This window comes from Triticum urartu, chromosome 2 (assembly GCF_003073215.2).
Source record: "Triticum urartu cultivar G1812 chromosome 2, Tu2.1, whole genome shotgun sequence".
NCBI classification, from domain to species: Eukaryota; Viridiplantae; Streptophyta; class Magnoliopsida; order Poales; family Poaceae; genus Triticum; species Triticum urartu.
In genome coordinates, this window is record NC_053023.1 from 233,795,005 (window position 1) to 233,815,387 (window position 20,383).

The following is a 20,383-nucleotide window of genomic DNA, read 5'->3' on the forward strand; positions in this document are numbered from 1 at the left end:
TACTAATCCTTGCTTGTTCCTTGGCTCGGGCAAGTTCTGCCCGCAAGGTTTCCACGGTGGCAGCTCCATCTGCAGTCACAACATATTAAAAATACTGGCATCATGTTGCTCTTACTATGTGGCATTCGCCAGAAAATAAAACTTACCCTGTGCCTCGTCAAGCCTCTTGTTAACAAGCTCGATGTCGGCATCCGTTGCATCCAGTTGCCGCTTCAGTTCGGCAAATTCATGAGTCCGGCTAGCCACCGAAGCTCCCGCTACCTGCACATCAAAGCGGTATGGTTATTACTTGGGACTACGATCCTCTGTTTGCCGTCGTTCTCGGCGACAACCAGAGTCTCAGGGGCTACTATCTACACATGGCACACCTAAAAATGTGTGGTACCACCACAAATGTATATCATTTTACATACCTCAAAGCCCGTCAGTAGACTCATAAAGGCATCATGCAACCCGCTTTCGACTGATGAGATCCTTTCCATCACCGTACCCATAAATATACGGTGTTGTTTTGAGATGGCCGCTCACTCCAACAGCTCTCTCAGTACGTCCGAACGCATACCAGACGGTGCTAGACTCTTCTGTTTGCTCTCTTCGAGAGCCGAACGCTGGGGACTTCGGGTGACTATAGGATTATCTTCTGGCCTCACCGGATCTGGAGAGGCCCTCCTTTACGACACTTCAAGGTCGCCCGCTTCTTGAGCGGAGGAGTCCGGGGGAGGCGTTTCATCATCTCCGGAAGAAGATCCCCCGAAGACGAGCTCTGCTGAGAAGGGCTAAGATCTGAACTGCAATAAATACTTTGGTTATTTTCCTCAGAGGTAAGGTAGTATATCTCCACTATTAAAGTAATTTTTGGTTACTTACAGCTCGTTGGAGGGCTGATCCCCGCGCGGACTTTGTGCGGCAAGAGCACCCTCCAAGGCAGGACCCTCTGGTGGAGATTTCTTCTCCTGCTTGGAAACCTGGGTTTCCGGATCTTCAGAGGTAGTCCTCTTCCTTCCCCGGGGTGAGAGAATGTCCAATTCCTCCCCTCGGTTATCCTCCCTCACGGAGGCGCTCGTTCCCTCGGTCAGAATAGGTAGCGATGGAGGCCCGCTTTCGCCCTCATTATTCCCCCCTTTGTCTTCCTTTGAGGGCTCCGGGCAAGGTGCTAGCTCGAGCATCTTTTCCAGTACCGGATTTTCCAAACCCTCAAGAAGGGGGGTCGAACACCGAATCATCTTCGCCTTTGTTATCCAGTCCTGGTCAAAGAGCGATTTCATAGGATGACGTCGTGGTAAATAAAAGATGGTGTGTTCGGCTAGAGGATTACTTACTTGGTCGGCGGTATGGTTGCTGCTCAGGCCCACGTCCTCGGTAGTATCCGGACACTCTATTTGGGGTCCGAAGAATGATTTGTACATCTCATGCGTCAGGCTGAGGAAATTCTGAATAGTACGCGGCCCTTCTGGGTTGAACTCCCACATGCGGAGGGGCCGGCGTTTGCAAGGTTGGACTCGATGAACCAGCATGACTTGCGCCACCATAATCAAACTAAAATCTCCTTCGAAGAGATTTTGGATGTGGATTTGCAGTACAGGCACGTCCTTGGCAGGACCCCAGCTCAGCCCTCTGCTAATCCATGACATCAGTTGTGGTGGAGGGCCTGAGCAGAAAGCAGGGGCAGCCACCCACTTGGCACTTCTGGGAGCTGTGATATAAAACCACTCTTGTTGCCATAATCCGGACACCTCTGGAAAGGAACCTTTGGGCCATGGAGCTCCTGCTATCTTTCTCATTAATGCGCCTCCGCACGCTGCATACTGCCCCTCGACCATCTTTGGCTTCACGTTAAAGGTCTTGAGCCACAGGCCGAAGTGAGGGTTAATGCGGAGGAAGGCCTCACACACGACAATGAATGTCGAGATGTGGAGAAAGGAGTCAGGGCTAGATCGTGGAGGAAGTGGGAGATGAACACGACGTCTTTGTTGGGTTCAGGAGTAGGGACGACCTGCCCTCGGGCAGGCAGCCGATGCGAAACCTCGGCGGTCAGGTATCTGGCCCCCCTCAACTTCTTGATGTCTTCTTCCGTAATGGAGGAGGGCATCCATCAGCCTTGAAGGCTAGATCCAGACACAATTGAAGATCCGGAGCACCTGACCTGGGCTTTGGGTGTTAGAACTCGAGGCGGGGGAAGGATTCGATTGAGCACGGGAGGAAAAAGTAAAATCCTTGTCCCTTTATAAAGAAGGTGAATATCAAGCGTCCTCTCCGTAGCCGTTTGGGACTTGCCTATAATCTAGGAGTCCTAGACATGGTTGGGTTACCCACGCCCGTATTGATGAGAATCCCGTAATAAGGGGACACGATCTCTGCTTCAACAAGACATGTCAAAAAACTGCCTCGCGTTATGTGCGGGGCTAGTTAAAGGAAACGGTTCGAATAATCACCGGGCCATGGCATAATGTCGTGTTGCCAAGACAAGTCAGCAAATTAGATTTGCGGAAATATTATTCTCTCTACGGTGGTATGTGGAACTTATTTTGCAGGGTCGGACACTATCCTTATATTCAAATTCTTCCGTGGTATATCCGGATGAGGAACCCGCCTTGCAATGCCGAAGACAATACTGCGTGCCGGACTCATTGTCATTGAAGCCTGGTTCAGGGGCTACTGTGGGAGTCCTGGATTAGGGGGTCTCCGAACAGCCGGACTATCTCCATTGGCCGGACTGCTAGACTATGAAGATACAAGATTGAAGACTTCGTCTCGTGTCCGGATGGGACTCTACTTGGCGTGGAAGGCAAGCTAGGCAATACGGATATGTGTATCTCCTCCTTTGTAACCGACCTTGTGTAACCCTAACCCTCTCTGATGTCTATATAAACTGGAGGGTTTTAGTCCGTAGGACAACATACAATCATACCATAGGCTAGCTTCTAGGGTTAGCCTCTCCGATCTCGTGGTAGATCTACTCTTGTACTACCCATATCATCAATATTAATCAAGCAGGACGTAGGGTTTTACCTCCATCAAGAGGGCCCGAACCTGGGTAAAACATCGTGTTCCCTGCCTCCTGTTACCATCCGCCTTAGACGCACAGTTCGGGACCCCCTACCCGAGATCCGCCGGTTTTGACACCGACAGGGCCCTAGTGCAATTCCCACCCCCCCTTACCATAACTTCTGGAGGGGGAAGGAAGGAGGGAGGAGGGAAGGAAGGGGGAGGCCGAATCCCTCCCCTTCCTTTCTCTCTTTTCCTCTTTCCTTCCCCTCCTATTTCGGCCTACATGGGGTGCACCAGCCCCTTAGGGGCTGGTCTGTCCCCCTCTTGGCCCATTAGGCCCATGTAGTTGCCAGGGGATGCCCGGAACCCCTTCCGGTGACCCGATATGTACCCAGTACCCCCGGAACACTTCCGGTGTCCGAATACCATCGTCCTATATATCAATCTTTACCTCTAGACCATTTCGATACTCCTCATCATGTTTGTGATCTCATCCGGGACTACGAACAACATTCTGTCACCAAATCACATAACTCATATAATACAAAATCATCATCGAACGTTAAGCATGCGGACCCTACGGGTTCGAGAACTATGTAGACATGACCGAGACACCTCTCCGGTCAATAACCAACAGTGGAACCTGGATGCTCATATTGGTTCCTACATATTCTACGAAGATCTTTATCGGTCGTACCGTAATGACAACATACATTATTCCCTTTGTCATCGGTATGTTACGTGCTCGAGATTCGATCGTCGGTATCTACATACCTAGTTCAATCTCGTTACCGGCAAGTCTATTTACTTGTTCCGTAATACATCATCCTGTAACTAACTCATTAGTCACATTGCTTGCAAGGCTTATTATGATGTGCATTACCGAGAGGACCCAGAAATACCTCTTCGGTACTCGGAGTGACAAATCCCAATCTCGATCTATGCCAACCCAACAAACACCTTCGGAGATACCTGTAGAGAATCTTTATAATCACCCAGTTACATTTTTGACATTTGATAGCACACAAGGTATTCCTCCGGTATCTGGGAGTTGCATAATCTCATAGTCGAAGGAATATGTATTTGACATGAAGAAAGCAGTAGCAATAAAACTGAAGCGATCAACATACTAAGCTAACAGATGGGTCTTGTCCATCACATCATTCTCCTAATGATGTGATCCCATTCATCAAATGACAACACATGTCTATGGTTAGGAAACTTAACCATCTTTGATTAACGAGCTAGTCTAGTAGAGGCTTACTAGGGACATGGTGTTTTGTCTATGTATCCACACATGTATCAGGTTTCCGATTAATACAATTCTAGCATGAATAATAAACATTTATCATGATATAAGGAAATATAAAATAACAACTTTATTATTGCCTCTAGGGCATATTTCCTTCATGATGAACATCATACTGTTGAAGAAACTGAAAGTACTAGGGCTGCTGAAGAAATTCCAGCTCCTGAAGAAACTGCCAGGGCAACCTCCAATGTTGCGCCTGAAGAACAAACCAAGCCAGTCAAAGCATCTGCTACTGCGCCTGAGGAAACTGAACAAGGCAGGGAAACTCATCAGTTGTGCCTAAAGAAATTGCACACACTTCATCTGCTCCTCCTGCGAAGTCATCACAGATGAAGAATATCAACATTCCTTCTGCAACAGAAGCGAAGAAAACTAAAGCTGCGGAGAAGGCAACTATGAAGAAAAGGAAAGCATCAGCTATTGTAGAGTCTTCAGCTCCCAAAAAAGTGAAGACTTTGTCGAGTTCATACACCAACCCCATTGATGTTGTTCCCATTTCAATCATGCCCTCAAAGGAGATTGTTCCCTTTGGTGAGGAATATGTCATAACTGATGACATTGATGAAGATAATCCTTTTGTTGCTTCTTCAGAGCAGTTGGATGAAGAAATTGAAGTGGATGATGTCCCTTCAACTCCACTGGTTTCATCACCCATGCCTCAGTTCACAGCTGAAGAGGCCGGCGTTGAAGAAATAGATGAAGATGAGGATGTGGATATTGGTTCTACCACTCCAGTGCTTAATGATGATTATTGGGAAAGACTTCACCCCAATTCACCCTTGACCACTCCTCTGCAACAAATTCCTTAGTCCCCAGTTCAAACTGAAGAAATTCATATGGGCTCTGAAGGACATCAAACATTACTTCATTCTATTCTTGAAGAAGTTCCAGCTACTAATGCTGAAGAAATGGAGGCTGCTGCTGAAACTGCCGCTGAAATTCCTCAGTCTATGGCTCCAGAGGTTGTGCGCCAAGAGGCTGTGAAGCCTTCAACTATAAATCTTCAGCTGAAGCCACAAAATCCTTATACCAAGAAGCAGAAATTCAAGGCTGATGATTTCTTTGCTGAGCATCATTTCTTCATGGATTACAATCCCTATGACTCAGCAAGACTTTGACGCAAGCATTTCTGGACAGCGAGTTAGATGAACTTCTACTCTTCACTCCTATTTGATAAGGATAAGGTTTTTGAGCACCGTCAAATTCCTCACGTGGATATGGAGTCTCTCCCGTGATTCCAACTTGTCCTCAGTGTTTTTCATGACTTTGGGCTTCTAAACTTCCATGTTGACATCTGCGACTGGAATGAAGAACTTATTCTTCAATTCTATACTACAGTGCATCTCACTGGCAATGTGGAAGATGTAAATTCATGGGTACTGGACTGGATGTTTGAAAATACTCATTACAAAGCACCGCCCTCTGAATTGCTTCATGTCGTCCCAGCCAGTCCTCCCACTGAAGGCGCCAGACTCATTTATGAGGAACCTGAACTTTCAAATCACTTGATGCAAGTGCTGGTGAAGCCTTTGAAGGCTGGCCAGGCTCCAAGGACCACATTCCTTGTGAAGGAATTGCTATATGTGCCAAGGAAAGTTTATCGCATATTGACCAAAACCCTCACTCCAATCAAGGGCCACAACTCTGATGAAGAATAGGTTGTTGTCATCATGAAGAATTTGATGTTCAATATCATACATGGTATTCCTATCAACTACCACAATATCTTCATGAGAACTTTGACCAATGTTGCTCTGTCACCTTTTGAGTTGAAGCCTTATGCTCCCTGGATCATGAAATTCATCAGATCAATGTCTTCAATTCATTACCAGGCTGACTATCAAAATCATCTCAGCTATTTGCCACCTATTGAAGTCCTCAAAAGGACTATTTCCTCAGCTGATGAGAAGGGCAAAGCTGCTATTATTGATGAAGGCACTCGTCCATTGGATGGACAGTTTCGCAAAGCTGCATCCTATTCCAGCAATGACGACTCTGCAACACAAGATTCTGCCGCCAAAGCTTCAAAGCAAAATCCTCAAGCCACTGCTCCGCGTGTGATGACTGATCGTGTGCTTCTCCTCAGTCTTCATCAGAAGGTTGATCGCAATCACAAGTGGGTCAAGCATCAGTTTGGTGCAATTCTTCAGAACATGATAGTCACACAAAATATTTTGAAGAAGAATTACTACTATTTCCATGAAGTCTTTGACCGCACCTGGGCTATTCTGTCTAATCTTTATAGTGCTGAAGATCTTAAGGAGATGGGCTTCCAACAGGACTTTGACTGGTCTCAGCCACCTTCGAAGAAATTCAAGAAGGTTAAAGTTCCTCAGCTGGTCGCCAGTTCATATTCTTCATCACGTGAGACGGATGAAGCTGAAGACTTGCACGGCACTATGGCAGGCCCTACTCCAACGGAAGACCCCAGCAACGTCGACGGTCCTCCATCGACATCATGATGATATTCTTCATGGGCGTTAGTCGTCATTTTTTGTCCCTTTTGGTCATTCGATGACAAAGGGGGAGAAATTTGAGTTAGCCTTCAAGCGGGCCTCTTATATATGGGTGTTTTTTTGGTTAAGTTACAACCCTTGCTCTTCTGAGGTGTTTGCTCTGATTAGTTGTAAACTTAAGTCCTGTGGTGCTCTGACTCTTTTGAACTACTTTCTACAGGCTTATTTCCCCATGTACCTTAATGCACGCATGTTGAATTCGTCAGAGTCCATATTTCATCCTGCATTTCAAATTCTTCATATCATATGTTAAGTGCGTGTATGAATTACAAGATATAGGGGGAGATCTCCATGATTTTACTCGACAATGTGCATTTACTATTTAAGGCAAATTACTCAAATATGCACATCTTTAGGGGGAGTTCTTCTATATATTGCAATCAAATTCCTCAAAATCAGTATTTACACTTCATATGTTTATCCCCGTTGAAAACTTAACCTATTTGTCATCAATCAACAAAAAGGGGGAGATTGTAAGTGCATCTAGTGCCCCTTAGTGATTTTGGTGTACTGAAGACTTATAGGTTACGGGACTAATGTGTTTGTGAGTGTACATAGGTTCTATAAGTCTATGAGTAGTTTGATATTTACAATGAAAGTCGACCCCTAAAAATGAATGTCTTTAGTTGGAGACTTTGGTTTTGTTGAAGACTTTGAAAATGAGGAAATTGGTGTGACCTTAAAGACTTTGATATCCATGCGAGGATTATGAAGCGTGGAGACTTTTGTTTTTGTAGTTTCATTTTCTCTTTCTTCAGTCATAGGAAATACCATATTGTTCAAGGGGGTCGAGGTAAAACTAAGGAAACACTCTCCAAGTTATGCTCATCTCAAAATCCTACACCTACCCAATCCTTTCGAGTGAAGCCATTGGAAATCTCATATAGTTCAGTCAATTTCTTCAGTGACAGAGACGAAGATCTTCTGGTCTCTAAGAAATTTGTTTTGACTAAGGAGTTAGGAATTCTCCAGTGCGATTGCCTACAAGTGAGGAACATGATAGCCCTGAGGAATTTGATACTCAAATTTCCGACCATTGTTGTGCTATGCACCAGCTATCCCAAAATATCTACCCACCTAACAGTCATATCATTGAAGGGCATTTATGTCTTATCATGCCGGGTTGCTCCCTAGGCTATAAATAGCTGCCCCCTACAACCACTAGTTGGTTGGCTGCTCCGAGAGAAACTGACACTTGTAATTGAGAGCATCCCATCCTCCGAGGACTTTGAGTGAAAATCATCAAGTGAGGAAAAATCCAAACCCAAACACCTACAAACCCAAAGTGATTGAGCATCACTGAAGAGATTGTTCCTGTGTGGAACCGATGCTTATTACCTTTGAGGACTGTGCATCCTCCAGACGGTTAAGCGTCATGGTCTAGAGCATCCAAGAGGAATTGTGGATCGCAGAGTGACCGAGTCTGTGAAGGTTTGGAAGTCACATCAAGACTTCCCATGAGTGATTGGGCAAGGTCTATGTGAACTTAGCTCAAGGAGAATATGGTGAGGACTGTGTGTCCTTAGGTTTAAGTACCTAGCCGCTCCAACCAGACGTATGACTATCACAGTAGTTGGAACTGGTCTACCAAATCATCGTATTCACCAAACAACTGGTTCTATTTCCTCAACCCTTTCATTTCATCATTCATGTGTTGATGAACTTGACTGTTATTGTTCGAAAACTTTTACTGAAGACTTTCTCAATTTCCTCAATCCTAATTCTTCAGTCACTTTGTCTTCAGCCTACTTATCATGTTTACATGCTACATGTACTGTGTATGTTTCATTTCATCATGATTACTATGCTACTGTTCTGTTATGCATACACCTGAGTACTTATTCCGCTGCAAGTAGTTCGTGACTTAGGATCTTCCTCAAGTTGAATTTCCTCAGTGACGAATTTGTAAAAATCTCCTATTCACCCCCTCTAGTCGATATAACGCACTTTCAAAGAGTTACATCAAATAGATCTCCAAGAGACCATTGTATTGAGAATCAAGAGAGAGAGAGAGAGGAAGCCATCTAGCTACTAACTACGGACCCGTAGGTCTACAATGAACTACTCATGCATCATCGGAGAGGCACCAATGAGGATAATGAACCCCTCCGTGATGGTGTCTAGATTGGATATGGTGGTTCTGGAACTTGTGACAGCTGGAATTGATTTTCGTTGACTCCCCTAGGGTTTCTGGAATATTGGGGTATTTATAGAGCAAAGAGGCGGTGCGGGAGGCCACCGAGGTGGGAACAACCCACCTGGGCGCGCCTGGGGGCCTAGGCGCGCCCTGGTGGGTTGTGCCCCCCTCGGGGCACCCCCAGGTGCTTCTCTGGCCCATCTGGTGTCTTCTAGTCCAAAAAATCCACAAAAAGTTTTGCTGCATTTGGACACCATTTGATATTGATTTTCTACGATGTAAAAACAAGCAAAAAACATCAACTGGAACTTGGCACTATGTCAATAGGTTTGTCCCAAAAAATGATATAAAATGATTGTAAAACATCCAAGAATGATAATATAACAGCATGGAACAATCAAAAATTATAGATACATTGGAGACGTCTCAGCAATCATAGAAGACTATATGATGGTTGAGTATGTGGACTTGCCAAAAAGGCTCCGATATGTGACCCTTCCTGAAAAGATGATGAATTCTAGTTGTAAAGTTGACTGAGAACATAGTTTGTTGGTTTACAATAGAGTTTATGCTTTATACTTCGATGTTTTGATGAATTGTTACTTACTCATGAGAAGTCTATGATGAAAGTTTATGATAAAAGTTATGTGATAAAGTTTTATGTTAAAGTTTTTTGTTGTCATAATAATATACATGATGCTTTTATGCCTGTATTTTGTTTTTATCGACACCTCTCTCTCCAAGCATGTGGACATGTTTTTCGATTTTGGTTTTCTCTTGAGGACAAGTGAGGTCTAAGCTTGGGGGAGTTGATACGTCCATTTTGCATCATGTTTTCCTACTGTTATTTATATTGTTTTTACCCATAACAATACTTTTTGGAGTAATTCTAATGCCTTTTCTCTCATAATATGCAAGGTACACACAAAGAGGGAGAATACCGGCAGCTGGAATTCTGGACCTGAAAAGGCTACGTCAGGCTACCTATTCTGCACAACTCCAAGTGAGCTGAAACTTTAAGGGGAATTTTTATGGAATATATAAGAAATATTGGAGCCAATAAGTACCAGAGGGGGCCCACCAGGTGGGCACAACACACCTGGGCACGCCAGGGAGCCTAGGCGCGCCCTGGTGGGTTGTGCCCTCCTCGGCCCACCTATGGTGCCCCTGTTATGGTATATAAGTCATTTTTACCTATAAAAAATAAGGAGAGGACTTTCGGGATGAAGCGCCGCCGTCTCGAGGCGGAACTTGGGCAGGAGCACTTTTGCCCTCCGGCGGAGCGATTCTACCGGGGGAACTTCCCTCCTGGAGGGGGAAATCATCGTTATCATCATCACCAACAACTCTCCCATCTTGGGGAGGGAAATCTCCATCAACATCTTCAACAGCACCATCTCCTCTCAAACCCCACTTCATCTCTTGTGTTCAATCTTTGTACCGGAACTATAGATTGGTACTTGTGGGTGACAAGTAGTGTTGATTACATCTTGTAGTTGATTACTATATGGTTTATTTGGTGGAAGATTATATGTTCACATCTAATATGCTATTTAATACCCCTCTGATCTCGAGCATGATTATCATTTTTGAGTAGTTCTTTTTGTTCTTAAGGTCATGGGAGAAATCTTGTTGCAAGTAATCATGTGAATTTTATATGTGTTCGATATTTTGACGGTATGTATGTTGTGTTCCCTTAGTGGTGTCATGTGAACGTCGACTACATGACACTTCACCATATTTGGGCCTAAGGGAATGCATTGTGGAGTAGTTATTAGATGATGGGTTACAAGAGTGACAGAAGCTTAAACCCTAGTTTATGCGCTATTCCGTGAGGGACTGATTTGGATCCAAATGTTTAATGCTATGGTTAGAATTTATTCTTAATATTTTTCTCGTAGTTGCGGATGCTTGCGAGGGGATTAATAATAAGTAGGGGGTTTGTTCAAGTAAGAACAACACCTAAGCACCGGTCCACCCACATATCAAATTATCAAAGTAGCGAACACAAATCGAACCAACATGATGAAAGTGACTAGATGAAATTCCCGTGTATCCTCAAGAACACTTTGCTCATCATAAGAGACCGTTTTGGCCTGTCCTTTGCCTTAAAAGGATTGGGCTATCTTGCTGCACTTTTGTTACCATTACCATTACTTGCTCATTACAAATTATCTTGCTATCAAACTACTCGTTACTTATAATTTTAGTGCTTAGAGAGAATACCTTGCTGAAAACCACTTGTCATTTCCTTCTGCTCCTCGTTGGGTTCGACACTCTTACTTATCGAAAGGACTACGATTGATCCCCTATACTTGTGGGTCATCAATACACAACCCCCACTTTTGGGGATCAAATATCAAACTTTGTCAAACAAAGACAATTAAACCATAGAGCATATATGAATAAGAATTATGCAACAAACAAACCAAATAGATCTCAAAAAGACTCATCAATAAATCTGATCATAAAGTGACAAATTCATCACACTGCAACAAACGCACCAACATACTACATCAGATGGATCGCGGGCACGTAGGGCGGCTCATGTGACCATTGTATTGACAAGCAATGGAGAGAAAGCCATCTAGCTCCTGATATGGACCCATAGTCCAAAGGAAACTATTTACATGTGCTCATGGTGACTTTCAAGTTGATGAAGATAGCCACCGTGATGATTTCCCCCTCCGACAGAGTATCGGGAAAGGGCTCCCAATTGGATTGGATCGCCAAGGAACAGAGAGGTGCGACGGCAGAAACAGAATAACTCCTCGATGTTTAGGGTTTATGGAGAGGAAAAAAATATAAGCATCGAAAGGCGGTGGATAGGAGGTTCAGGGGGCCTACGCACCCCTGGCCGCATGGTGGGGTTGCGTGGAGGTTGTGGGGCCCCTCCGGTGGGTCCTGAGCCCTTTGGAAGCTTCCCGAGGAAAAATAATTTGTGCAATTTTGGGGGGTATTTTTGGAGCTCCGTAAAATTGGTTTTCCTATAAATTGAAAAACTGGGCACTGAGTTAATAGGTTAATCTAGAAAATTGATAAAAATTGATTTCAAAACTATGCCAAAATGATATAAACATAGTATGAAACAATCAAAATTTATAGATATGTTTGAGATATATCAAGTGTCCAGAAGCCCGTTGCGCGATGAACTCCTCCATGCGGTGTGCGCGGTGATTGTTTGGAGTTTTGGTGCTCTTAGACATAACCGCCTTCCAAACAGCACCATACAATTGAATGGATTTCTGGTGTTTTTGTTGGTGACTAGCAAAATACCATTCTATCTTAATAAAAGCATAAATCTTTGAGTTGCCAAGGAGAGCCTTACTAGAGGCCAGTTCTTTTGGGCGGCTTAAAAAATAAGCCGCCTCTCCTCAGCTTTTTCCATAAGCCCTCTCTTATATTCATTGAGGCTTCTAAACTAGTTATGGGATAACTAATTTAAAAGTCTCGAAAAAATTTAGAGGCGGCATATTTTTTAAGAGAGGGCTTATGGGAAAAATGGCTCCCCAGCTTTTTCCATAAGCTCTTTCTTAAAAAATGGCTCTAGAATGTCATCCTGGCCCGAGAGGGCCCTAGCTCGCCTTATATACTCTGCCGAGCTAGGGTTACATGGCCCTGATCTGAATAATTTTGGGTTTACGCCCCTTGGTCGAACAAAACATGCGCAGGTAGCTTTCTGCTTCCTTGTCTCTGAGGTTGGTGCGGTTCCTGGCTGGTGCATGAGCTCGAATGGCCGACTCAACACCTTGGTAGATGACATGGTTGATCCAATGCCTGCCTACCTGGTATGCCCAGGTGTCATGTCCTCATTACCGAACAGTGGAGTTGCGAGCGGAGCAAACCATGCCATGTGTGGGAGACTGGGAGTGACAAGACATAAAGGAGAAGATAAGGAGGATTTTTTCCTGGATGAGAAGCAAGGATTAGACGAACTCGACCTCACATAAGAAGACCATAGTGGCTTCCGATGGATCAACCGACGCCGCCTATCACTAGTCATCCGGTAAAGGGCTCCTTAATTAAAAGGGTTAATTGGATTCATGTCACTGCAACTTTCACGAGTTGGAAGAATGCCATTACAAAAGCCGAAGTTGGGAATATGCCACTGCAACTTTTTCATACATCTACATTTTCCATTGTCTTCGATACCCGTCCATATACTGCCTTTTATATCTCCCGTATACATTCACATACCTTTATACGCTGGCCCAAACTGATTCGGGCCGCATGCACACGCACACCTCGGGTGGCGTCTGGAGGGGAGTGGGCGCTGGAGGTGTGCGCGGCCTGGCAGCTGGAGGTTGGCGCGGCGACGGCAGGAGGCGCGCGCAGCCCGACGTCTGGAGGCGCGCGCAGCCCGACGTCTGGAGGGGCCCGCCCGCTGGAGGCACGCGGCCGGTGACTGGAGGTGAGCGGCGCCGGCGGCTGGAGGGTGGCGCGGTGACGACGGGAGGTGTGCGCGGCCCGACGTCTAGAGGGGAGCGGCGGTGGCCGAAGGCAGACGCATGCGTCGTCGCGTGAAAAGTGGAATCAGCAGCGTCATTCCGCAACGACGGCGCCGGCGCGCCGGGAAACTCTGTCCACGGCAAGGCCAGCTTATGTGCGTGTGCAAGCAAGGTGCTTGTGTTTATAAGTTGTCCACTCTCCACTCGTAGAACTAAATCCACGTGAAGCCATGGAGAGGTCGCCGAGATTCCCGCCAGTGGCTTCTCCGTCGGCGGCAGCCATGGAGGTGGGCGCGACGGGCATGCTGCGGCTGGAGTGGCGCGCGATGCAGCTACTGATTCCCCAGCCCAGTACTGAATACACATTGAAATACAAGCGTTTATTGAACTGATATTCTCTTAAGTAAAGAAAATGTCATATGTAGAGGTATGAGAAAGTTGTAATGGCATATTTCCAACTTCACTTTTTGTAATGCCATTTCTTCAACTCGTGAAAGTTACAGTGGCATAAATCCAATTAACCCAAATTGAAATCATGCAGTCCATGAAGTTCTATAGAAAATAATGATAAACAAGTTAATTTATATTTATATTTGGAATGCTTCCAGTGAACTTTTATAATGGATTTGGGTGTCTCGAAAAGAAAAAAAACGTTGAAAAAGATCATTCATCGGCTCCAACCAATGAGAGGCAAAAGTATGTCTGACACATGCCATGACTTTACACCACAAACACGTAGTACTGTATAAGTATATAGGTAGTTTAGAAAAGATTAACCAAAACAAGTGAATTAATAAACCCAAAAAGGCAAGCAACATTTCGCTCCTGAACCAAGAAATTAACCGAGATGCGCATGCTGTTTCGCCGACGTATGTGGATCGATCAGTAGTTGACGGCGGAGCACTTGGATCGAACCTCGCCCTCGCTGCCGGTGAGGACCTGCACGTTGCCGAGGCAGCGCATGGACTCGGCGAATTGGCGCTTGAATTCCTCGGGCTCTCGGGCCATTTCCTGGACGAAGCTCCTGGTCCGGGAGTCATGGAGCATCTTCTGGTCCGTCTCCAGGAGTCCCATCCTGCGCTCCAGGTTCTTGTAGTAGCCGTTATCGAACGCCGTGGGCGTGACGCCGTCAAGCTCCACTCGCTCGTGCTCCGCGTCGCCGCGGCGGCACTTGCGCCTCAGGAAGTCGCCGTACTTGCCGTCCAGCGTCTCCGGCTTGCTCTTGCACAGACGCGGCTTCACGGCGGCACAGCTGGCCTTGCCGATGGTGTGCGCGCCGGAGAGGACGACGAGGTCGCGGACGTTTAGGCCCATGGACTCGAAGAAGGCGACGAGGTCTGTGACGCTCTCGCGGCCCATGGGCACGTACTTGTCGGCGGCCTCTTTGCGGGACTGGCGGCCGTCCTTGCGGCCGTACACGAGCGGCCAGTAGCTCACTCCCACCTCCCTGCTGGCGTCGCGGGTGGCGGCGGTGAGGATGTCGGCGCAGGAGACGGTCTTGGGGCACTTGGCCTCCAGCTCCGTCTTGATGGCCTCGATGAGCTCGAAGCCCCGGAGCGTCTTGCTCGCCGCGGCGTACTTCTCGCTCCCCGGCGCGTCTATCAGGATCGACGCGTCGCACCCCTGATTATCGATCAAATTAAGCCACGGGCGCGCACGCATGCATTTTGAATTCAATTAGCACGGTGCAGATTGATGATCTGAGGAGAGAGATGAATCGTATGATAATTCTTGCATGCATTGCATACCCCGACGGCAAAGTCGTGGAAGAAGAGGCGGATGAGGCCCGCGGCGATGGTGTAGTCTGCGGCGAAGGCCTTCTTGACGGCCCTCTGGACGATGCCCTCCATGTCGGGGCACGACTCGCCGTAGTATCCGGCGGCAAGGCCGTCCGCGGGCTTCCTGTAGGCCGGCGGCTGGTAGTCTTGCGGCTGGCTGTAGCCGTCCGCCATCGCCATGGGGGCGAGGATAAGCACTGAGACGGCGAGGAAGGAGAGAAGCGACAACGCCGTCCTCATCGTGCTCGTCGGAGAAATGAGGTGTCGAGAGATGGATTGACCTGAGGTTGGTTCCAGTGCTGGTTATATAGTTTTGCGCGGGAGCTGGTTTGATTACTTTCGTCCTACACGCGAGCACGTTGCTTGAGACGACGTGAGGAGCAATACATGAAGGAGATTGTAAATGGGCTGCACGTAGGGAAAGGAGATGACTAATCAGGTCAGCGTGAGCTAATCATCAAATAATTGCACTCGTACACGTATATAATCAGCAAAGAGACCCGGTATACTCCAATGTTTTTTGGCAGGGGTGTAGTAAGACAAAAAGATACTACCTCGTGAAGTGGAAGAGAGTTTGTAGATCCAAGGACAAAGGAGGTCTGGGTGTGAAAGATCTGAGGAAACAAAACTTAAGTCTTCTAGTGAAGTGGTGGTGGAAACTAGAGACTCAGACTGGAGTTTGGCAAGATATTGTCAAAGCCAGATATTTGTCTAATAAAACAGTAGCTAATGTTGGTCCCAAATTCTCAGACTCCCTTTGTTGAAAAACTCTTTTGAAGGTGCTAAATTGTGATCCAAATTATACCGTGTTGGACTAGATGTAGTACAACCGGTGTGGGCTTTTGCGTTGGTACCGACGCGTACGAGTACAATTCGTTTACTTGTCCTACAAGGACTCCTATGTGTTGCCCCTCTTATATACCCCATGTAGTCGCATCTCAGACGGTCTGTCGTCTCGTGCTTGTAATACTTCTCCTCATAGTGATTGCGCCTTCGTGCGTCCGTGGTTTTCTCCCGCAAGGGTTTTCACGTAAAAATCTGTGTGCTCTCGTGTCTTTTTTATCTCGTTATTATCTAACAAGTGGTATCAAAGTTGAGGTTTTATATACGAGTTTTGAGACGAGAGATTAGGGTTTGCGTCTGCGTGCGCTGCCGCCGCGTTGCGCAATCCGCCGAGTCCGATCGGAATTCAATCTACGGTGTTTTTTCTGCGGCTACTGTGCGCTATCCACCGAGCCGTCAAATCGCCGCCAAGACTGAGATTTTTTGCTGCAGTCGTTCTTGACCAAGTCGTCAAGAGTTTTCGTACGGCTGCATCTGGATCGGCCCGTAGAGGAATCAACTCTCCAGCCGATCAAGCAGCATCAGCATCGTCACGTCTCTGAAGCTGCAGTCCCGAGGCACTACTACATCAACCAAGGTTGCTGTTGCTACTCCACGTGGGATCACAAGGCTCAAGTCTCCAGAAATAGTACAAGATCAGCTAGCTACTATTAGTATTATTCGTCACGTCAAGCTACAGATATGTTTTTTGTCTTGGATTACCAGAGACATACTACCAGGTGCTATCTGTTTTAGTTTTTTGCTCCGCATATTAAATTCTGTCAAGAATTTTTCTACGGCTTGTACTACTTTGTGTACATAGATTTATCGACTCATGGCATCCATGAAGTACGATTTTCCGCTGCTGGATCGTGACACAAGATTTACCCTATGACAAGTCAAGATGCGGGCGTTGTTGGCACAGGCCGACTATGATGTAGCACTGGATAGTTTTAGGAAGAACCGAATTGAGGACTGGACTGCTGAGGAGAAAAGAATTGATTGTAAGGCTTTGTCACAAATTCAACTCCATTTGCATAATAATATTTTGCAGGAAGTTCTGAGCGAGAAAACTGCCGCCGCTCTATGGTTAAAGCTGGAAGGAATTTGCATGACTAAAGATCTCACCAGCAAGATGCATCTGAAACAAAAATTATTCCTGCACAGGTTACCCGAGGGAGGTAATGTTTTGAATCATATTTCAGAATTTAAAGAGATCATTTCTGATCTAGCTGCAATGAAGGTTAAGTATGAAGAGGAAGATACTGCTTTAATGTTACTTTGTTCACTGCCAAGTTCTTATACCAATTTTAGAGACACCATATTATACAGTCGTGATACTCTCACACTTAATGAAGTTTATGAAGCTTTGAACTCTAAGGAGAAGATGAAACTAATGGTGCCTCATGATGGTTCAAGTTCATCCCAAGCAGAGGGATTATCTGTTCGTGGCAGGACAAAGGAAAAGAACTCACATAATGGAAACAGAGGCAAAAGTAAGAACGGCTACAGGGGCCGGTCGCAATCCAGAGACAAGAAGTATTGCAGGTATTGCAAGAGAGACGGGCATGACATCTCAGAGTGTTTCAAGTTGCAGAACAAGGAAAAGAGGAAAGGTAACAAACAAGGTGAAAATTCTGCTAACGTTGCTCGTGATGATAGTTCCGATGATGCTCTTGTCATTATTGCTGGATGTGCTGAGACCAATGATGAGTGGGTACTTGATACTGCATGCACTTTTCATATGTGTCCACATAGAGATTGGTTTAATACTTTTGATTCCACTACTTCTGTTGGTTCCGTTTTGGGTTTTGATAATTCACCATGCTAGATTGAAGGCATAGGTTCTATTCGAATCAAGATGTTTGATGGCATAATCAGAACTTTGACAGATGTTCGGTATATTCCGAAGATGAAGAGAAATCTTATCTCTGTTAGTGCCCTTGATGCAAAGGGGTACAAGTATTCAGGTGGAGATAGTGTTTTGAAGGTCACCAAAGGCTCCCTTGTTGTGATGAAAGGTGACTTAAGTTTGACCAATGGTCTTTATTACCTTCGAGGTTCTACCGTTTCAGGTAACGCTACTCCAGTTATTTCAAAGAATTCTGATTGTGATGCTGCTAACCTTTGGCATATGCGTCTTGGACATATGAGTGAACTTGGTTTGGCAGAGTTAAATAAGATAGGTCTTCTTGATGGATATGAACCTGGTAAACTGAAATTTTGTGAGCATTGTATCTTCGGCAAACACAAGAGGGTGAAGTTCAATACTTCGACTCATACAACCGAAGGTATTCTTGATTATGTGCATTCTGATTTATGGGGACCATCTCGCAAGAAGTCACTAGGTGGTGCTAGTTACATGCTGACTATTATTGATGATTATTCGAGAAAAGTATGGCCTTCTTTCTTGAAGCATAAATATGAAGCATTCTCAGCATTTAAGGAGTGGAAGATTATGATTGAAAGGCAGACTGAAAAGAAGATGAAAATACTTCACACTGATAATGGTATGGAATTCTGTTCTAAGCAATTTAAGAATTATTGCAAGTCTGAAGGCATTGTCAGACACTACACCGTTCCTTATACTCCTCAACAAAACGGTGTTGCTGAGCGTATGAACAGAACCATTATTTCCAGAGCTCGTTGCATGTTGTCCAATGTAGGTTTGCATAGGCGTTTTTGGGCTGAGGCCGCTTCCACTGCTTGTTATCTCATTAACCGTTCACCATCTATTGCTCTTAATAAGAAAACTCCAATTGAGGTATGGTCTGGTTCACCTGCTGATTATTCACAGTTGAGAGTTTTTGGTTGCACTGTTTATGCTCATGTTGATAATGGAAAATTGGAGCCTAGGGCTGTTAAGTGCATCTTTCTTGGTTATAAGTCTGGTGTTAAAGGTTTTAAATTATGGAATCCTGAAACCCAGAAGGTTGTTATTAGCAGAAATGTTATCTTTAATGAATCTGCTATGTTACATGATGTTTCATTTACTAATGTTCCTATTGAGAGTGAACAGCAGCCTCCTATTCAGCAGCCTACTGTTCAGGTGGAGCATGTTATTGATTCAGGTGATACATCTCGTAATGAAATTGTTGATGCACATGATGAACCCGTCGTTAATGATTATCATGTCACTCCCACTCCAAATCAGCATATTGTTCCACCCAGTTGGAATCTTGCACGTGACAGAGTTAGACGGGGTAGTAATAAACCTGACAGGTTAATTGAAGAGTGCAATATTGTTTCTTTTGCTTTATCTGTTGCAGAAGAAATTGAACGTAATGCTGAGCCTTCTTCATATTCCGAGGCTATTATTTCTAGTGATAGTAATAAGTGGATGACTGTGACGCCCCAGATTGGACTGTACACTAATCATACACGCAAACGTGTACGATCAAGATCAGGGACTCACGGGAAGATATCACAACACAACTCTACAAATAAAAATAAGTCATACAAGCATCATATTACAAGCCAGGGGCCTCGGAGGGCTCGAATACAAGAGCTCGATCATAGACGAGTCAGCGGAAGCAACAATATCTGAGTACAGACATAAGTTAAACAAGTTGCCATAAGATGGCTAGCACAAACTGGGATACAGATCGAAAGAGGCGCAGGCCTCCTGCCTGGGATCCTCCTAACTACTCCTGGTCGTCGTCAGCGGGCAGCACGTAGTAGTAGGCACCTCCAGTGTAGTAGGAGTCGTCGTCGACGGTGGCGTCTGGCTCCTGGGCTCCAACATCTGGTTGCGACAACCAGGTAGAAGGGATAGAGGGAAAAGAAGGAGAAAGCAACCGTGAGTACTCATCCAAAGTACTCGCAAGCAAGGAGCTACACTACATATGTATGCATTGGTATCAACTGGAATAAGGCTATTATATGTGGACTGGACTGCAGAAAGCCGGAATAAGAGGGGGATAGCTAGTCCTTTCGAAGACTACGCTTCTGGCAGCCTCCGTCTTGCAGCATGTAGAAGAGAGTAGACTGAAGTCCTCCAAGTATCATGGCATAGCATAATCCTAACCGATGATCCTCCCCTCGTCGCCCTGTGAGAGAGCGATCACCGGTTGTATCTGGCACTTGGAAGGGTGTGTTTTATTAAGTATCCGGTTCTAGTTGTCATAAGGTCAAGGTACAACTCCAAGTCGTCCTGTTACCGAAGATCACGGCTATTCGAATAGATTAACTTCCCTGCAGGGGTGCACCACATAACCCAACACGCTCGATCCCATTTGGCCGGACACACTTTCCTGGGTCATGCCCGGCCTCGGAAGATCAACACGTCGCAGCCCTACCTAGGCACAACAGAGAGGTCAGCACGCCGGTCTAAATCCTATGGCGCAGGGGTCTGGGCCCATCGCCCATTGCACACCTGCACG